This window comes from Anarhichas minor, unplaced genomic scaffold, assembly GCF_050575085.1.
Source record: "Anarhichas minor isolate MPS153535 unplaced genomic scaffold, ASM5057508v1 ptg000023l, whole genome shotgun sequence".
In the NCBI taxonomy this organism is placed as follows: Eukaryota; Metazoa; Chordata; class Actinopteri; order Perciformes; family Anarhichadidae; genus Anarhichas; species Anarhichas minor.
This window is the reverse complement of record NW_027466469.1, coordinates 10,023,075-10,039,380: the sequence shown is the minus strand read 5'-3', so window position 1 is coordinate 10,039,380 and position 16,306 is coordinate 10,023,075. Positions and strand designations below refer to the sequence as shown.

General features: G+C 39.9%; 27 non-coding genes and 17 pseudogenes across 27 annotated transcripts; all 44 read left to right on the top strand.

The window, feature by feature from the left end:
- Positions 1-79: 79 nt before the first annotated feature.
- Positions 80-198, top strand: LOC142955678 (5S ribosomal RNA). The gene has a single exon (XR_012955976.1). It is a non-coding gene; the product is annotated as a 5S ribosomal RNA (ribosomal RNA).
- Positions 199-452: 254 nt separating this feature from the next.
- Positions 453-571, top strand: LOC142955628 (5S ribosomal RNA; annotated as a pseudogene).
- A 254-nt stretch (positions 572-825) lies between these two features.
- On the top strand, positions 826-944 carry LOC142955677 (5S ribosomal RNA). The gene has a single exon (XR_012955975.1). It is a non-coding gene; the product is annotated as a 5S ribosomal RNA (ribosomal RNA).
- A 254-nt stretch (positions 945-1,198) lies between these two features.
- On the top strand, positions 1,199-1,317 carry LOC142955676 (5S ribosomal RNA). The gene has a single exon (XR_012955974.1). It is a non-coding gene; the product is annotated as a 5S ribosomal RNA (ribosomal RNA).
- A 254-nt stretch (positions 1,318-1,571) lies between these two features.
- On the top strand, positions 1,572-1,690 carry LOC142955627 (5S ribosomal RNA; annotated as a pseudogene).
- Positions 1,691-1,944: 254 nt separating this feature from the next.
- On the top strand, positions 1,945-2,063 carry LOC142955579 (5S ribosomal RNA). Its single transcript, XR_012955913.1, has one exon. It is a non-coding gene; the product is annotated as a 5S ribosomal RNA (ribosomal RNA).
- A 251-nt stretch (positions 2,064-2,314) lies between these two features.
- Positions 2,315-2,433, top strand: LOC142955626 (5S ribosomal RNA; annotated as a pseudogene).
- A 251-nt stretch (positions 2,434-2,684) lies between these two features.
- LOC142955625 (5S ribosomal RNA) lies at positions 2,685-2,803 on the top strand (annotated as a pseudogene).
- Positions 2,804-3,057: 254 nt separating this feature from the next.
- On the top strand, positions 3,058-3,176 carry LOC142955675 (5S ribosomal RNA). Its single transcript, XR_012955973.1, has one exon. It is a non-coding gene; the product is annotated as a 5S ribosomal RNA (ribosomal RNA).
- A 254-nt stretch (positions 3,177-3,430) lies between these two features.
- On the top strand, positions 3,431-3,549 carry LOC142955673 (5S ribosomal RNA). The gene has a single exon (XR_012955971.1). It is a non-coding gene; the product is annotated as a 5S ribosomal RNA (ribosomal RNA).
- A 254-nt stretch (positions 3,550-3,803) lies between these two features.
- Positions 3,804-3,922, top strand: LOC142955624 (5S ribosomal RNA; annotated as a pseudogene).
- A 251-nt stretch (positions 3,923-4,173) lies between these two features.
- On the top strand, positions 4,174-4,292 carry LOC142955623 (5S ribosomal RNA; annotated as a pseudogene).
- Positions 4,293-4,546: 254 nt separating this feature from the next.
- On the top strand, positions 4,547-4,665 carry LOC142955671 (5S ribosomal RNA). The gene has a single exon (XR_012955970.1). It is a non-coding gene; the product is annotated as a 5S ribosomal RNA (ribosomal RNA).
- Positions 4,666-4,919: 254 nt separating this feature from the next.
- Positions 4,920-5,038, top strand: LOC142955670 (5S ribosomal RNA). The gene has a single exon (XR_012955969.1). It is a non-coding gene; the product is annotated as a 5S ribosomal RNA (ribosomal RNA).
- Positions 5,039-5,292: 254 nt separating this feature from the next.
- Positions 5,293-5,411, top strand: LOC142955622 (5S ribosomal RNA; annotated as a pseudogene).
- A 255-nt stretch (positions 5,412-5,666) lies between these two features.
- LOC142955669 (5S ribosomal RNA) lies at positions 5,667-5,785 on the top strand. The gene has a single exon (XR_012955968.1). It is a non-coding gene; the product is annotated as a 5S ribosomal RNA (ribosomal RNA).
- Positions 5,786-6,039: 254 nt separating this feature from the next.
- Positions 6,040-6,158, top strand: LOC142955668 (5S ribosomal RNA). The gene has a single exon (XR_012955967.1). It is a non-coding gene; the product is annotated as a 5S ribosomal RNA (ribosomal RNA).
- Positions 6,159-6,412: 254 nt separating this feature from the next.
- LOC142955667 (5S ribosomal RNA) lies at positions 6,413-6,531 on the top strand. The gene has a single exon (XR_012955966.1). It is a non-coding gene; the product is annotated as a 5S ribosomal RNA (ribosomal RNA).
- A 254-nt stretch (positions 6,532-6,785) lies between these two features.
- LOC142955621 (5S ribosomal RNA) lies at positions 6,786-6,904 on the top strand (annotated as a pseudogene).
- Positions 6,905-7,155: 251 nt separating this feature from the next.
- On the top strand, positions 7,156-7,274 carry LOC142955577 (5S ribosomal RNA). Its single transcript, XR_012955911.1, has one exon. It is a non-coding gene; the product is annotated as a 5S ribosomal RNA (ribosomal RNA).
- Positions 7,275-7,528: 254 nt separating this feature from the next.
- Positions 7,529-7,647, top strand: LOC142955666 (5S ribosomal RNA). Its single transcript, XR_012955965.1, has one exon. It is a non-coding gene; the product is annotated as a 5S ribosomal RNA (ribosomal RNA).
- Positions 7,648-7,901: 254 nt separating this feature from the next.
- On the top strand, positions 7,902-8,020 carry LOC142955619 (5S ribosomal RNA; annotated as a pseudogene).
- A 254-nt stretch (positions 8,021-8,274) lies between these two features.
- LOC142955618 (5S ribosomal RNA) lies at positions 8,275-8,393 on the top strand (annotated as a pseudogene).
- A 254-nt stretch (positions 8,394-8,647) lies between these two features.
- On the top strand, positions 8,648-8,766 carry LOC142955665 (5S ribosomal RNA). The gene has a single exon (XR_012955964.1). It is a non-coding gene; the product is annotated as a 5S ribosomal RNA (ribosomal RNA).
- Positions 8,767-9,020: 254 nt separating this feature from the next.
- Positions 9,021-9,139, top strand: LOC142955664 (5S ribosomal RNA). The gene has a single exon (XR_012955963.1). It is a non-coding gene; the product is annotated as a 5S ribosomal RNA (ribosomal RNA).
- A 254-nt stretch (positions 9,140-9,393) lies between these two features.
- LOC142955616 (5S ribosomal RNA) lies at positions 9,394-9,512 on the top strand (annotated as a pseudogene).
- Positions 9,513-9,763: 251 nt separating this feature from the next.
- LOC142955663 (5S ribosomal RNA) lies at positions 9,764-9,882 on the top strand. The gene has a single exon (XR_012955962.1). It is a non-coding gene; the product is annotated as a 5S ribosomal RNA (ribosomal RNA).
- A 254-nt stretch (positions 9,883-10,136) lies between these two features.
- LOC142955615 (5S ribosomal RNA) lies at positions 10,137-10,255 on the top strand (annotated as a pseudogene).
- Positions 10,256-10,509: 254 nt separating this feature from the next.
- Positions 10,510-10,628, top strand: LOC142955661 (5S ribosomal RNA). The gene has a single exon (XR_012955960.1). It is a non-coding gene; the product is annotated as a 5S ribosomal RNA (ribosomal RNA).
- A 254-nt stretch (positions 10,629-10,882) lies between these two features.
- LOC142955660 (5S ribosomal RNA) lies at positions 10,883-11,001 on the top strand. Its single transcript, XR_012955959.1, has one exon. It is a non-coding gene; the product is annotated as a 5S ribosomal RNA (ribosomal RNA).
- A 254-nt stretch (positions 11,002-11,255) lies between these two features.
- Positions 11,256-11,374, top strand: LOC142955614 (5S ribosomal RNA; annotated as a pseudogene).
- A 251-nt stretch (positions 11,375-11,625) lies between these two features.
- LOC142955659 (5S ribosomal RNA) lies at positions 11,626-11,744 on the top strand. Its single transcript, XR_012955958.1, has one exon. It is a non-coding gene; the product is annotated as a 5S ribosomal RNA (ribosomal RNA).
- Positions 11,745-11,998: 254 nt separating this feature from the next.
- LOC142955599 (5S ribosomal RNA) lies at positions 11,999-12,117 on the top strand. Its single transcript, XR_012955932.1, has one exon. It is a non-coding gene; the product is annotated as a 5S ribosomal RNA (ribosomal RNA).
- A 251-nt stretch (positions 12,118-12,368) lies between these two features.
- Positions 12,369-12,487, top strand: LOC142955658 (5S ribosomal RNA). The gene has a single exon (XR_012955957.1). It is a non-coding gene; the product is annotated as a 5S ribosomal RNA (ribosomal RNA).
- A 254-nt stretch (positions 12,488-12,741) lies between these two features.
- LOC142955613 (5S ribosomal RNA) lies at positions 12,742-12,860 on the top strand (annotated as a pseudogene).
- A 251-nt stretch (positions 12,861-13,111) lies between these two features.
- On the top strand, positions 13,112-13,230 carry LOC142955576 (5S ribosomal RNA). The gene has a single exon (XR_012955910.1). It is a non-coding gene; the product is annotated as a 5S ribosomal RNA (ribosomal RNA).
- Positions 13,231-13,484: 254 nt separating this feature from the next.
- LOC142955657 (5S ribosomal RNA) lies at positions 13,485-13,603 on the top strand. Its single transcript, XR_012955956.1, has one exon. It is a non-coding gene; the product is annotated as a 5S ribosomal RNA (ribosomal RNA).
- A 254-nt stretch (positions 13,604-13,857) lies between these two features.
- LOC142955612 (5S ribosomal RNA) lies at positions 13,858-13,976 on the top strand (annotated as a pseudogene).
- A 254-nt stretch (positions 13,977-14,230) lies between these two features.
- On the top strand, positions 14,231-14,349 carry LOC142955611 (5S ribosomal RNA; annotated as a pseudogene).
- A 254-nt stretch (positions 14,350-14,603) lies between these two features.
- On the top strand, positions 14,604-14,722 carry LOC142955656 (5S ribosomal RNA). The gene has a single exon (XR_012955955.1). It is a non-coding gene; the product is annotated as a 5S ribosomal RNA (ribosomal RNA).
- A 254-nt stretch (positions 14,723-14,976) lies between these two features.
- On the top strand, positions 14,977-15,095 carry LOC142955655 (5S ribosomal RNA). The gene has a single exon (XR_012955954.1). It is a non-coding gene; the product is annotated as a 5S ribosomal RNA (ribosomal RNA).
- A 254-nt stretch (positions 15,096-15,349) lies between these two features.
- LOC142955634 (5S ribosomal RNA) lies at positions 15,350-15,468 on the top strand (annotated as a pseudogene).
- A 251-nt stretch (positions 15,469-15,719) lies between these two features.
- On the top strand, positions 15,720-15,838 carry LOC142955654 (5S ribosomal RNA). The gene has a single exon (XR_012955953.1). It is a non-coding gene; the product is annotated as a 5S ribosomal RNA (ribosomal RNA).
- A 254-nt stretch (positions 15,839-16,092) lies between these two features.
- On the top strand, positions 16,093-16,211 carry LOC142955598 (5S ribosomal RNA). Its single transcript, XR_012955931.1, has one exon. It is a non-coding gene; the product is annotated as a 5S ribosomal RNA (ribosomal RNA).
- The last annotated feature ends 95 nt before the right edge of the window (positions 16,212-16,306 follow it).

Sequence of the window (16,306 nt, the reverse complement as noted above, 5' to 3'; positions counted from 1 at the left end):
AACTGGTTTAGGTTCGTTAACATTTTAAAATTGACCTACTGTTGTAGGTTTTAAAGAACTATGTGTTGGAGACAAACTTGCTTACGGCCATACCTCTCTGTTCGTGCCCGATCTCGTCCGATCTCGGAAGCTAAGCAGAGTCGGTCCTGGTTAGTACTTGGATGGGAGACCGCCTGGGAATACCAGGTGCTGTAAGTTTCTTCACTTTTCTCTCCAAAAGGCAGAGGACACTGCTGCTTTTTCACTTGAGAAATATGTGAGAAAAAGGCAAGATTAAAGAAGAGATGCATTCAAAGATGTGGGTAACGGTAAAAAGGGAAACAGAATCAATCAATATATCAATATTTTCTTATTATTGGAATGTTAATTAATGAACTGGTTTAGGTTCGTTAACATTTTAAAATTGACCTACTGTTGTAGGTTTTAAAGAACTATGTGTTGGAGACAAACTTGCTTACGGCCATACCTCTCTGTTCGCGCCGGATCTCGTCCGATCTCGGAAGCTAAGCAGAGTCGGTCCTGGTTAGTACTTGGATGGGAGACAGCCTGGGAATACCAGGTGCTGTAAGTTTTTTCACTTCTCTCTCCAAAAGGCAGAGGACACTGCTGCTTTTTCACTTGAGAAATATGTGAGAAAAAGGCAAGATTAAAGAAGAGATGCATTCAAAGATGTGGGTAACGGTAAAAAGGGAAACAGAATCAATCAATATATCAATATTTTCTTATTATTGGAATGTTAATTAATGAACTGGTTTAGGTTCGTTAAAGTTTTAAAATTGACCTACTGTTGTAGGTTTTAAAGAACTATGTGTTGGAGACAAACTTGCTTACGGCCATACCTCTCTGTTCGTGCCCGATCTCGTCCGATCTCGGAAGCTAAGCAGAGTCGGTCCTGGTTAGTACTTGGATGGGAGACCGCCTGGGAATACCAGGTGCTGTAAGTTTCTTCACTTTTCTCTCCAAAAGGCAGAGGACACTGCTGCTTTTTCACTTGAGAAATATGTGAGAAAAAGGCAAGATTAAAGAAGAGATGCATTCAAAGATGTGGGTAACGGTAAAAAGGGAAACAGAATCAATCAATATATCAATATTTTCTTATTATTGGAATGTTAATTAATGAACTGGTTTAGGTTCGTTAAAGTTTTAAAATTGACCTACTGTTGTAGGTTTTAAAGAACTATGTGTTGGAGACAAACTTGCTTACGGCCATACCTCTCTGTTCGTGCCCGATCTCGTCCGATCTCGGAAGCTAAGCAGAGTCGGTCCTGGTTAGTACTTGGATGGGAGACCGCCTGGGAATACCAGGTGCTGTAAGTTTCTTCACTTTTCTCTCCAAAAGGCAGAGGACACTGCTGCTTTTTCACTTGAGAAATATGTGAGAAAAAGGCAAGATTAAAGAAGAGATGCATTCAAAGATGTGGGTAACGGTAAAAAGGGAAACAGAATCAATCAATATATCAATATTTTCTTATTATTGGAATGTTAATTAATGAACTGGTTTAGGTTCGTTAACGTTTTAAAATTGACCTACTGTTGTAGGTTTTAAAGAACTATGTGTTGGAGACAAACTTGCTTACGGCCATACCTCTCTGTTCGCGCCGGATCTCGTCCGATCTCGGAAGCTAAGCAGAGTCGGTCCTGGTTAGTACTTGGATGGGAGACAGCCTGGGAATACCAGGTGCTGTAAGTTTTTTCACTTCTCTCTCCAAAAGGCAGAGGACACTGCTGCTTTTTCACTTGAGAAATATGTGAGAAAAAGGCAAGATTAAAGAAGAGATGCATTCAAAGATGTGGGTAACGGTAAAAAGGGAAACAGAATCAATCAATATATCAATATTTTCTTATTATTGGAATGTTAATTAATGAACTGGTTTAGGTTCGTTAACGTTTTAAAATTGACCTACTGTTGTAGGTTTTAAAGAACTATGTGTTGGAGACAAACTTGCTTACGGCCATACCTCTCTGTTTGCGCCCGATCTCGTCCGATCTCGGAAGCTAAGCAGAGTCGGTCCTGGTTAGTACTTGGATGGGAGACAGCCTGGGAATACCAGGTGCTGTAAGTTTTTTCACTTCTCTCTCCAAAAGGCAGAGGACACTGCTGCTTTTCACTTGAGAAATATGAGAAAAAGGCAAGATTAAAGAAGAGATGCATTCAAAGATGTGGGTAACGGTAAAAAGGGAAACAGAATCAATCAATATATCAATATTTTCTTATTATTGGAATGTTAATTAATGAACTGGTTTAGGTTCGTTAACATTTTAAAATTGACCTACTGTTGTAGGTTTTAAAGAACTATGTGTTGGAGACAAACATGCTTACGGCCATACCTCTCTGTTCGCGCCGGATCTCGTCCGATCTCGGAAGCTAAGCAGAGTCGGTCCTGGTTAGTACTTGGATGGGAGACAGCCTGGGAATACCAGGTGCTGTAAGTTTTTTCACTTCTCTCTCCAAAAGGCAGAGGACACTGCTGCTTTTCACTTGAGAAATATGAGAAAAAGGCAAGATTAAAGAAGAGATGCATTCAAAGATGTGGGTAACGGTAAAAAGGGAAACAGAATCAATCAATATATCAATATTTTCTTATTATTGGAATGTTAATTAATGAACTGGTTTAGGTTCGTTAACATTTTAAAATTGACCTACTGTTGTAGGTTTTAAAGAACTATGTGTTGGAGACAAACTTGCTTACGGCCATACCTCTCTGTTCGCGCCGGATCTCGTCCGATCTCGGAAGCTAAGCAGAGTCGGTCCTGGTTAGTACTTGGATGGGAGACAGCCTGGGAATACCAGGTGCTGTAAGTTTTTTCACTTCTCTCTCCAAAAGGCAGAGGACACTGCTGCTTTTTCACTTGAGAAATATGTGAGAAAAAGGCAAGATTAAAGAAGAGATGCATTCAAAGATGTGGGTAACGGTAAAAAGGGAAACAGAATCAATCAATATATCAATATTTTCTTATTATTGGAATGTTAATTAATGAACTGGTTTAGGTTCGTTAACGTTTTAAAATTGACCTACTGTTGTAGGTTTTAAAGAACTATGTGTTGGAGACAAACTTGCTTACGGCCATACCTCTCTGTTCGTGCCCGATCTCGTCCGATCTCGGAAGCTAAGCAGAGTCGGTCCTGGTTAGTACTTGGATGGGAGACCGCCTGGGAATACCAGGTGCTGTAAGTTTCTTCACTTTTCTCTCCAAAAGGCAGAGGACACTGCTGCTTTTTCACTTGAGAAATATGTGAGAAAAAGGCAAGATTAAAGAAGAGATGCATTCAAAGATGTGGGTAACGGTAAAAAGGGAAACAGAATCAATCAATATATCAATATTTTCTTATTATTGGAATGTTAATTAATGAACTGGTTTAGGTTCGTTAAAGTTTTAAAATTGACCTACTGTTGTAGGTTTTAAAGAACTATGTGTTGGAGACAAACTTGCTTACGGCCATACCTCTCTGTTCGTGCCCGATCTCGTCCGATCTCGGAAGCTAAGCAGAGTCGGTCCTGGTTAGTACTTGGATGGGAGACCGCCTGGGAATACCAGGTGCTGTAAGTTTCTTCACTTTTCTCTCCAAAAGGCAGAGGACACTGCTGCTTTTTCACTTGAGAAATATGTGAGAAAAAGGCAAGATTAAAGAAGAGATGCATTCAAAGATGTGGGTAACGGTAAAAAGGGAAACAGAATCAATCAATATATCAATATTTTCTTATTATTGGAATGTTAATTAATGAACTGGTTTAGGTTCGTTAACGTTTTAAAATTGACCTACTGTTGTAGGTTTTAAAGAACTATGTGTTGGAGACAAACTTGCTTACGGCCATACCTCTCTGTTCGCGCCGGATCTCGTCCGATCTCGGAAGCTAAGCAGAGTCGGTCCTGGTTAGTACTTGGATGGGAGACAGCCTGGGAATACCAGGTGCTGTAAGTTTTTTCACTTCTCTCTCCAAAAGGCAGAGGACACTGCTGCTTTTCACTTGAGAAATATGAGAAAAAGGCAAGATTAAAGAAGAGATGCATTCAAAGATGTGGGTAACGGTAAAAAGGGAAACAGAATCAATCAATATATCAATATTTTCTTATTATTGGAATGTTAATTAATGAACTGGTTTAGGTTCGTTAACATTTTAAAATTGACCTACTGTTGTAGGTTTTAAAGAACTATGTGTTGGAGACAAACTTGCTTACGGCCATACCTCTCTGTTCGCGCCGGATCTCGTCCGATCTCGGAAGCTAAGCAGAGTCGGTCCTGGTTAGTACTTGGATGGGAGACAGCCTGGGAATACCAGGTGCTGTAAGTTTTTTCACTTCTCTCTCCAAAAGGCAGAGGACACTGCTGCTTTTTCACTTGAGAAATATGTGAGAAAAAGGCAAGATTAAAGAAGAGATGCATTCAAAGATGTGGGTAACGGTAAAAAGGGAAACAGAATCAATCAATATATCAATATTTTCTTATTATTGGAATGTTAATTAATGAACTGGTTTAGGTTCGTTAACGTTTTAAAATTGACCTACTGTTGTAGGTTTTAAAGAACTATGTGTTGGAGACAAACTTGCTTACGGCCATACCTCTCTGTTCGTGCCCGATCTCGTCCGATCTCGGAAGCTAAGCAGAGTCGGTCCTGGTTAGTACTTGGATGGGAGACCGCCTGGGAATACCAGGTGCTGTAAGTTTCTTCACTTTTCTCTCCAAAAGGCAGAGGACACTGCTGCTTTTTCACTTGAGAAATATGTGAGAAAAAGGCAAGATTAAAGAAGAGATGCATTCAAAGATGTGGGTAACGGTAAAAAGGGAAACAGAATCAATCAATATATCAATATTTTCTTATTATTGGAATGTTAATTAATGAACTGGTTTAGGTTCGTTAAAGTTTTAAAATTGACCTACTGTTGTAGGTTTTAAAGAACTATGTGTTGGAGACAAACTTGCTTACGGCCATACCTCTCTGTTCGTGCCCGATCTCGTCCGATCTCGGAAGCTAAGCAGAGTCGGTCCTGGTTAGTACTTGGATGGGAGACCGCCTGGGAATACCAGGTGCTGTAAGTTTCTTCACTTTTCTCTCCAAAAGGCAGAGGACACTGCTGCTTTTTCACTTGAGAAATATGTGAGAAAAAGGCAAGATTAAAGAAGAGATGCATTCAAAGATGTGGGTAACGGTAAAAAGGGAAACAGAATCAATCAATATATCAATATTTTCTTATTATTGGAATGTTAATTAATGAACTGGTTTAGGTTCGTTAACGTTTTAAAATTGACCTACTGTTGTAGGTTTTAAAGAACTATGTGTTGGAGACAAACTTGCTTACGGCCATACCTCTCTGTTCGCGCCGGATCTCGTCCGATCTCGGAAGCTAAGCAGAGTCGGTCCTGGTTAGTACTTGGATGGGAGACAGCCTGGGAATACCAGGTGCTGTAAGTTTTTTCACTTCTCTCTCCAAAAGGCAGAGGACACTGCTGCTTTTCACTTGAGAAATATGAGAAAAAGGCAAGATTAAAGAAGAGATGCATTCAAAGATGTGGGTAACGGTAAAAAGGGAAACAGAATCAATCAATCAATATATCAATATTTTCTTATTATTGGAATGTTAATTAATGAACTGGTTTAGGTTCGTTAACGTTTTAAAATTGACCTACTGTTGTAGGTTTTAAAGAACTATGTGTTGGAGACAAACTTGCTTACGGCCATACCTCTCTGTTCGTGCCCGATCTCGTCCGATCTCGGAAGCTAAGCAGAGTCGGTCCTGGTTAGTACTTGGATGGGAGACCGCCTGGGAATACCAGGTGCTGTAAGTTTCTTCACTTTTCTCTCCAAAAGGCAGAGGACACTGCTGCTTTTTCACTTGAGAAATATGTGAGAAAAAGGCAAGATTAAAGAAGAGATGCATTCAAAGATGTGGGTAACGGTAAAAAGGGAAACAGAATCAATCAATATATCAATATTTTCTTATTATTGGAATGTTAATTAATGAACTGGTTTAGGTTCGTTAAAGTTTTAAAATTGACCTACTGTTGTAGGTTTTAAAGAACTATGTGTTGGAGACAAACTTGCTTACGGCCATACCTCTCTGTTCGTGCCCGATCTCGTCCGATCTCGGAAGCTAAGCAGAGTCGGTCCTGGTTAGTACTTGGATGGGAGACCGCCTGGGAATACCAGGTGCTGTAAGTTTCTTCACTTTTCTCTCCAAAAGGCAGAGGACACTGCTGCTTTTTCACTTGAGAAATATGTGAGAAAAAGGCAAGATTAAAGAAGAGATGCATTCAAAGATGTGGGTAACGGTAAAAAGGGAAACAGAATCAATCAATATATCAATATTTTCTTATTATTGGAATGTTAATTAATGAACTGGTTTAGGTTCGTTAAAGTTTTAAAATTGACCTACTGTTGTATGTTTTAAAGAACTATGTGTTGGAGACAAACTTGCTTACGGCCATACCTCTCTGTTCGTGCCCGATCTCGTCCGATCTCGGAAGCTAAGCAGAGTCGGTCCTGGTTAGTACTTGGATGGGAGACCGCCTGGGAATACCAGGTGCTGTAAGTTTCTTCACTTTTCTCTCCAAAAGGCAGAGGACACTGCTGCTTTTTCACTTGAGAAATATGTGAGAAAAAGGCAAGATTAAAGAAGAGATGCATTCAAAGATGTGGGTAACGGTAAAAAGGGAAACAGAATCAATCAATATATCAATATTTTCTTATTATTGGAATGTTAATTAATGAACTGGTTTAGGTTCGTTAACGTTTTAAAATTGACCTACTGTTGTAGGTTTTAAAGAACTATGTGTTGGAGACAAACTTGCTTACGGCCATACCTCTCTGTTCGCGCCGGATCTCGTCCGATCTCGGAAGCTAAGCAGAGTCGGTCCTGGTTAGTACTTGGATGGGAGACAGCCTGGGAATACCAGGTGCTGTAAGTTTTTTCACTTCTCTCTCCAAAAGGCAGAGGACACTGCTGCTTTTCACTTGAGAAATATGAGAAAAAGGCAAGATTAAAGAAGAGATGCATTCAAAGATGTGGGTAACGGTAAAAAGGGAAACAGAATCAATCAATATATCAATATTTTCTTATTATTGGAATGTTAATTAATGAACTGGTTTAGGTTCGTTAACGTTTTAAAATTGACCTACTGTTGTAGGTTTTAAAGAACTATGTGTTGGAGACAAACTTGCTTACGGCCATACCTCTCTGTTTGCGCCCGATCTCATCCGATCTCGGAAGCTAAGCAGAGTCGGTCCTGGTTAGTACTTGGATGGGAGACAGCCTGGGAATACCAGGTGCTGTAAGTTTTTTCACTTCTCTCTCCAAAAGGCAGAGGACACTGCTGCTTTTTCACTTGAGAAATATGTGAGAAAAAGGCAAGATTAAAGAAGAGATGCATTCAAAGATGTGGGTAACGGTAAAAAGGGAAACAGAATCAATCAATATATCAATATTTTCTTATTATTGGAATGTTAATTAATGAACTGGTTTAGGTTCGTTAACGTTTTAAAATTGACCTACTGTTGTAGGTTTTAAAGAACTATGTGTTGGAGACAAACTTGCTTACGGCCATACCTCTCTGTTCGTGCCCGATCTCGTCCGATCTCGGAAGCTAAGCAGAGTCGGTCCTGGTTAGTACTTGGATGGGAGACCGCCTGGGAATACCAGGTGCTGTAAGTTTCTTCACTTTTCTCTCCAAAAGGCAGAGGACACTGCTGCTTTTTCACTTGAGAAATATGTGAGAAAAAGGCAAGATTAAAGAAGAGATGCATTCAAAGATGTGGGTAACGGTAAAAAGGGAAACAGAATCAATCAATATATCAATATTTTCTTATTATTGGAATGTTAATTAATGAACTGGTTTAGGTTCGTTAACGTTTTAAAATTGACCTACTGTTGTAGGTTTTAAAGAACTATGTGTTGGAGACAAACTTGCTTACGGCCATACCTCTCTGTTCGCGCCGGATCTCGTCCGATCTCGGAAGCTAAGCAGAGTCGGTCCTGGTTAGTACTTGGATGGGAGACAGCCTGGGAATACCAGGTGCTGTAAGTTTTTTCACTTCTCTCTCCAAAAGGCAGAGGACACTGCTGCTTTTTCACTTGAGAAATATGTGAGAAAAAGGCAAGATTAAAGAAGAGATGCATTCAAAGATGTGGGTAACGGTAAAAAGGGAAACAGAATCAATCAATATATCAATATTTTCTTATTATTGGAATGTTAATTAATGAACTGGTTTAGGTTCGTTAACGTTTTAAAATTGACCTACTGTTGTAGGTTTTAAAGAACTATGTGTTGGAGACAAACTTGCTTACGGCCATACCTCTCTGTTCGCGCCGGATCTCGTCCGATCTCGGAAGCTAAGCAGAGTCGGTCCTGGTTAGTACTTGGATGGGAGACAGCCTGGGAATACCAGGTGCTGTAAGTTTTTTCACTTCTCTCTCCAAAAGGCAGAGGACACTGCTGCTTTTTCACTTGAGAAATATGTGAGAAAAAGGCAAGATTAAAGAAGAGATGCATTCAAAGATGTGGGTAACGGTAAAAAGGGAAACAGAATCAATCAATATATCAATATTTTCTTATTATTGGAATGTTAATTAATGAACTGGTTTAGGTTCGTTAAAGTTTTAAAATTGACCTACTGTTGTATGTTTTAAAGAACTATGTGTTGGAGACAAACTTGCTTACGGCCATACCTCTCTGTTCGTGCCCGATCTCGTCCGATCTCGGAAGCTAAGCAGAGTCGGTCCTGGTTAGTACTTGGATGGGAGACCGCCTGGGAATACCAGGTGCTGTAAGTTTCTTCACTTTTCTCTCCAAAAGGCAGAGGACACTGCTGCTTTTTCACTTGAGAAATATGTGAGAAAAAGGCAAGATTAAAGAAGAGATGCATTCAAAGATGTGGGTAACGGTAAAAAGGGAAACAGAATCAATCAATATATCAATATTTTCTTATTATTGGAATGTTAATTAATGAACTGGTTTAGGTTCCTTAAAGTTTTAAAATTGACCTACTGTTGTAGGTTTTAAAGAACTATGTGTTGGAGACAAACTTGCTTACGGCCATACCTCTCTGTTCGTGCCCGATCTCGTCCGATCTCGGAAGCTAAGCAGAGTCGGTCCTGGTTAGTACTTGGATGGGAGACCGCCTGGGAATACCAGGTGCTGTAAGTTTCTTCACTTTTCTCTCCAAAAGGCAGAGGACACTGCTGCTTTTTCACTTGAGAAATATGTGAGAAAAAGGCAAGATTAAAGAAGAGATGCATTCAAAGATGTGGGTAACGGTAAAAAGGGAAACAGAATCAATCAATATATCAATATTTTCTTATTATTGGAATGTTAATTAATGAACTGGTTTAGGTTCGTTAACGTTTTAAAATTGACCTACTGTTGTAGGTTTTAAAGAACTATGTGTTGGAGACAAACTTGCTTACGGCCATACCTCTCTGTTCGCGCCGGATCTCGTCCGATCTCGGAAGCTAAGCAGAGTCGGTCCTGGTTAGTACTTGGATGGGAGACAGCCTGGGAATACCAGGTGCTGTAAGTTTTTTCACTTCTCTCTCCAAAAGGCAGAGGACACTGCTGCTTTTCACTTGAGAAATATGAGAAAAAGGCAAGATTAAAGAAGAGATGCATTCAAAGATGTGGGTAACGGTAAAAAGGGAAACAGAATCAATCAATATATCAATATTTTCTTATTATTGGAATGTTAATTAATGAACTGGTTTAGGTTCGTTAACGTTTTAAAATTGACCTACTGTTGTAGGTTTTAAAGAACTATGTGTTGGAGACAAACTTGCTTACGGCCATACCTCTCTGTTCGTGCCCGATCTCGTCCGATCTCGGAAGCTAAGCAGAGTCGGTCCTGGTTAGTACTTGGATGGGAGACCGCCTGGGAATACCAGGTGCTGTAAGTTTCTTCACTTTTCTCTCCAAAAGGCAGAGGACACTGCTGCTTTTTCACTTGAGAAATATGTGAGAAAAAGGCAAGATTAAAGAAGAGATGCATTCAAAGATGTGGGTAACGGTAAAAAGGGAAACAGAATCAATCAATATATCAATATTTTCTTATTATTGGAATGTTAATTAATGAACTGGTTTAGGTTCGTTAACGTTTTAAAATTGACCTACTGTTGTAGGTTTTAAAGAACTATGTGTTGGAGACAAACTTGCTTACGGCCATACCTCTCTGTTCGCGCCGGATCTCGTCCGATCTCGGAAGCTAAGCAGAGTCGGTCCTGGTTAGTACTTGGATGGGAGACAGCCTGGGAATACCAGGTGCTGTAAGTTTTTTCACTTCTCTCTCCAAAAGGCAGAGGACACTGCTGCTTTTTCACTTGAGAAATATGTGAGAAAAAGGCAAGATTAAAGAAGAGATGCATTCAAAGATGTGGGTAACGGTAAAAAGGGAAACAGAATCAATCAATATATCAATATTTTCTTATTATTGGAATGTTAATTAATGAACTGGTTTAGGTTCGTTAACGTTTTAAAATTGACCTACTGTTGTAGGTTTTAAAGAACTATGTGTTGGAGACAAACTTGCTTACGGCCATACCTCTCTGTTCGTGCCCGATCTCGTCCGATCTCGGAAGCTAAGCAGAGTCGGTCCTGGTTAGTACTTGGATGGGAGACCGCCTGGGAATACCAGGTGCTGTAAGTTTCTTCACTTTTCTCTCCAAAAGGCAGAGGACACTGCTGCTTTTTCACTTGAGAAATATGTGAGAAAAAGGCAAGATTAAAGAAGAGATGCATTCAAAGATGTGGGTAACGGTAAAAAGGGAAACAGAATCAATCAATATATCAATATTTTCTTATTATTGGAATGTTAATTAATGAACTGGTTTAGGTTCCTTAAAGTTTTAAAATTGACCTACTGTTGTAGGTTTTAAAGAACTATGTGTTGGAGACAAACTTGCTTACGGCCATACCTCTCTGTTCGTGCCCGATCTCGTCCGATCTCGGAAGCTAAGCAGAGTCGGTCCTGGTTAGTACTTGGATGGGAGACCGCCTGGGAATACCAGGTGCTGTAAGTTTCTTCACTTTTCTCTCCAAAAGGCAGAGGACACTGCTGCTTTTTCACTTGAGAAATATGTGAGAAAAAGGCAAGATTAAAGAAGAGATGCATTCAAAGATGTGGGTAACGGTAAAAAGGGAAACAGAATCAATCAATATATCAATATTTTCTTATTATTGGAATGTTAATTAATGAACTGGTTTAGGTTCGTTAACGTTTTAAAATTGACCTACTGTTGTAGGTTTTAAAGAACTATGTGTTGGAGACAAACTTGCTTACGGCCATACCTCTCTGTTCGCGCCGGATCTCGTCCGATCTCGGAAGCTAAGCAGAGTCGGTCCTGGTTAGTACTTGGATGGGAGACAGCCTGGGAATACCAGGTGCTGTAAGTTTTTTCACTTCTCTCTCCAAAAGGCAGAGGACACTGCTGCTTTTCACTTGAGAAATATGAGAAAAAGGCAAGATTAAAGAAGAGATGCATTCAAAGATGTGGGTAACGGTAAAAAGGGAAACAGAATCAATCAATATATCAATATTTTCTTATTATTGGAATGTTAATTAATGAACTGGTTTAGGTTCGTTAACGTTTTAAAATTGACCTACTGTTGTAGGTTTTAAAGAACTATGTGTTGGAGACAAACTTGCTTACGGCCATACCTCTCTGTTCGTGCCCGATCTCGTCCGATCTCGGAAGCTAAGCAGAGTCGGTCCTGGTTAGTACTTGGATGGGAGACCGCCTGGGAATACCAGGTGCTGTAAGTTTCTTCACTTTTCTCTCCAAAAGGCAGAGGACACTGCTGCTTTTTCACTTGAGAAATATGTGAGAAAAAGGCAAGATTAAAGAAGAGATGCATTCAAAGATGTGGGTAACGGTAAAAAGGGAAACAGAATCAATCAATATATCAATATTTTGTTATTATTGGAATGTTAATTAATGAACTGGTTTAGGTTCGTTAACGTTTTAAAATTGACCTACTGTTGTAGGTTTTAAAGAACTATGTGTTGGAGACAAACTTGCTTACGGCCATACCTCTCTGTTCGCGCCGGATCTCGTCCGATCTCGGAAGCTAAGCAGAGTAGGTCCTGGTTAGTACTTGGATGGGAGACAGCCTGGGAATACCAGGTGCTGTAAGTTTTTTCACTTCTCTCTCCAAAAGGCAGAGGACACTGCTGCTTTTCACTTGAGAAATATGAGAAAAAGGCAAGATTAAAGAAGAGATGCATTCAAAGATGTGGGTAACGGTAAAAAGGGAAACAGAATCAATCAATATATCAATATTTTCTTATTATTGGAATGTTAATTAATGAACTGGTTTAGGTTCGTTAACGTTTTAAAATTGACCTACTGTTGTAGGTTTTAAAGAACTATGTGTTGGAGACAAACTTGCTTACGGCCATACCTCTCTGTTCGTGCCCGATCTCGTCCGATCTCGGAAGCTAAGCAGAGTCGGTCCTGGTTAGTACTTGGATGGGAGACCGCCTGGGAATACCAGGTGCTGTAAGTTTCTTCACTTTTCTCTCCAAAAGGCAGAGGACACTGCTGCTTTTTCACTTGAGAAATATGTGAGAAAAAGGCAAGATTAAAGAAGAGATGCATTCAAAGATGTGGGTAACGGTAAAAAGGGAAACAGAATCAATCAATATATCAATATTTTCTTATTATTGGAATGTTAATTAATGAACTGGTTTAGGTTCGTTAACGTTTTAAAATTGACCTACTGTTGTAGGTTTTAAAGAACTATGTGTTGGAGACAAACTTGCTTACGGCCATACCTCTCTGTTCGCGCCGGATCTCGTCCGATCTCGGAAGCTAAGCAGAGTCGGTCCTGGTTAGTACTTGGATGGGAGACAGCCTGGGAATACCAGGTGCTGTAAGTTTTTTCACTTCTCTCTCCAAAAGGCAGAGGACACTGCTGCTTTTCACTTGAGAAATATGAGAAAAAGGCAAGATTAAAGAAGAGATGCATTCAAAGATGTGGGTAACGGTAAAAAGGGAAACAGAATCAATCAATATATCAATATTTTCTTATTATTGGAATGTTAATTAATGAACTGGTTTAGGTTCGTTAACGTTTTAAAATTGACCTACTGTTGTAGGTTTTAAAGAACTATGTGTTGGAGACAAACTTGCTTACGGCCATACCTCTCTGTTTGCGCCCGATCTCATCCGATCTCGGAAGCTAAGCAGAGTCGGTCCTGGTTAGTACTTGGATGGGAGACAGCCTGGGAATACCAGGTGCTGTAAGTTTTTTCACTTCTCTCTCCAAAAGGCAGAGGACACTGCTGCTTTTTCACTTGAGAAATATGTGAGAAAAAGGCAAGATTAAAGAAGAGATGCATTCAAAGATGTGGGTAACGGTAAAAAGGGAAACAGAATCAATCAATATATCAATATTTTCTTATTATTGGAATGTTAATTAATGAACTGGTTTAGGTTCGTTAACGTTTTAAAATTGACCTACTGTTGTAGGTTTTAAAGAACTATGTGTTGGAGACAAACTTGCTTACGGCCATACCTCTCTGTTCGTGCCCGATCTCGTCCGATCTCGGAAGCTAAGCAGAGTCGGTCCTGGTTAGTACTTGGATGGGAGACCGCCTGGGAATACCAGGTGCTGTAAGTTTCTTCACTTTTCTCTCCAAAAGGCAGAGGACACTGCTGCTTTTTCACTTGAGAAATATGTGAGAAAAAGGCAAGATTAAAGAAGAGATGCATTCAAAGATGTGGGTAACGGTAAAAAGGGAAACAGAATCAATCAATATATCAATATTTTCTTATTATTGGAATGTTAATTAATGAACTGGTTTAGGTTCGTTAACGTTTTAAAATTGACCTACTGTTGTAGGTTTTAAAGAACTATGTGTTGGAGACAAACTTGCTTACGGCCATACCTCTCTGTTCGCGCCGGATCTCGTCCGATCTCGGAAGCTAAGCAGAGTCGGTCCTGGTTAGTACTTGGATGGGAGACAGCCTGGGAATACCAGGTGCTGTAAGTTTTTTCACTTCTCTCTCCAAAAGGCAGAGGACACTGCTGCTTTTTCACTTGAGAAATATGTGAGAAAAAGGCAAGATTAAAGAAGAGATGCATTCAAAGATGTGGGTAACGGTAAAAAGGGAAACAGAATCAATCAATATATCAATATTTTCTTATTATTGTAATGTTAATTAATGAACTGGTTTAGGTTCGTTAACGTTTTAAAATTGACCTACTGTTGTAGGTTTTAAAGAACTATGTGTTGGAGACAAACTTGCTTACGGCCATACCTCTCTGTTCGCGCCGGATCTCGTCCGATCTCGGAAGCTAAGCAGAGTCGGTCCTGGTTAGTACTTGGATGGGAGACAGCCTGGGAATACCAGGTGCTGTAAGTTTTTTCACTTCTCTCTCCAAAAGGCAGAGGACACTGCTGCTTTTTCACTTGAGAAATATGTGAGAAAAAGGCAAGATTAAAGAAGAGATGCATTCAAAGATGTGGGTAACGGTAAAAAGGGAAACAGAATCAATCAATATATCAATATTTTCTTATTATTGGAATGTTAATTAATGAACTGGTTTAGGTTCGTTAAAGTTTTAAAATTGACCTACTGTTGTATGTTTTAAAGAACTATGTGTTGGAGACAAACTTGCTTACGGCCATACCTCTCTGTTCGTGCCCGATCTCGTCCGATCTCGGAAGCTAAGCAGAGTCGGTCCTGGTTAGTACTTGGATGGGAGACCGCCTGGGAATACCAGGTGCTGTAAGTTTCTTCACTTTTCTCTCCAAAAGGCAGAGGACACTGCTGCTTTTTCACTTGAGAAATATGTGAGAAAAAGGCAAGATTAAAGAAGAGATGCATTCAAAGATGTGGGTAACGGTAAAAAGGGAAACAGAATCAATCAATATATCAATATTTTCTTATTATTGGAATGTTAATTAATGAACTGGTTTAGGTTCCTTAAAGTTTTAAAATTGACCTACTGTTGTAGGTTTTAAAGAACTATGTGTTGGAGACAAACTTGCTTACGGCCATACCTCTCTGTTCGTGCCCGATCTCGTCCGATCTCGGAAGCTAAGCAGAGTCGGTCCTGGTTAGTACTTGGATGGGAGACCGCCTGGGAATACCAGGTGCTGTAAGTTTCTTCACTTTTCTCTCCAAAAGGCAGAGGACACTGCTGCTTTTTCACTTGAGAAATATGTGAGAAAAAGGCAAGATTAAAGAAGAGATGCATTCAAAGATGTGGGTAACGGTAAAAAGGGAAACAGAATCAATCAATATATCAATATTTTCTTATTATTGGAATGTTAATTAATGAACTGGTTTAGGTTCGTTAACGTTTTAAAATTGACCTACTGTTGTAGGTTTTAAAGAACTATGTGTTGGAGACAAACTTGCTTACGGCCATACCTCTCTGTTCGCGCCGGATCTCGTCCGATCTTGGAAGCTAAGCAGAGTCGGTCCTGGTTAGTACTTGGATGGGAGACAGCCTGGGAATACCAGGTGCTGTAAGTTTTTTCACTTCTCTCTCCAAAAGGCAGAGGACACTGCTGCTTTTCACTTGAGAAATATGAGAAAAAGGCAAGATTAAAGAAGAGATGCATTCAAAGATGTGGGTAACGGTAAAAAGGGAAACAGAATCAATCAATATATCAATATTTTCTTATTATTGGAATGTTAATTAATGAACTGGTTTAGGTTCGTTAACGTTTTAAAATTGACCTACTGTTGTAGGTTTTAAAGAACTATGTGTTGGAGACAAACTTGCTTACGGCCATACCTCTCTGTTCGTGCCCGATCTCGTCCGATCTCGGAAGCTAAGCAGAGTCGGTCCTGGTTAGTACTTGGATGGGAGACCGCCTGGGAATACCAGGTGCTGTAAGTTTCTTCACTTTTCTCTCCAAAAGGCAGAGGACACTGCTGCTTTTTCACTTGAGAAATATGTGAGAAAAAGGCAAGATTAAAGAAGAGATGCATTCAAAGATGTGGGTAACGGTAAAAAGGGAAACAGAATCAATCAATATATCAATATTTTGTTATTATTGGAATGTTAATTAATGAACTGGTTTAGGTTCGTTAACGTTTTAAAATTGACCTACTGTTGTAGGTTTTAAAGAACTATGTGTTGGAGACAAACTTGCTTACGGCCATACCTCTCTGTTCGCGCCGGATCTCGTCCGATCTCGGAAGCTAAGCAGAGTAGGTCCTGGTTAGTACTTGGATGGGAGACAGCCTGGGAATACCAGGTGCTGTAAGTTTTTTCACTTCTCTCTCCAAAAGGCAGAGGACACTGCTGCTTTTCACTTGAGAAATATGAGAAAAAGGCAAGATTAAAGAAGAGATGCATTCAAAG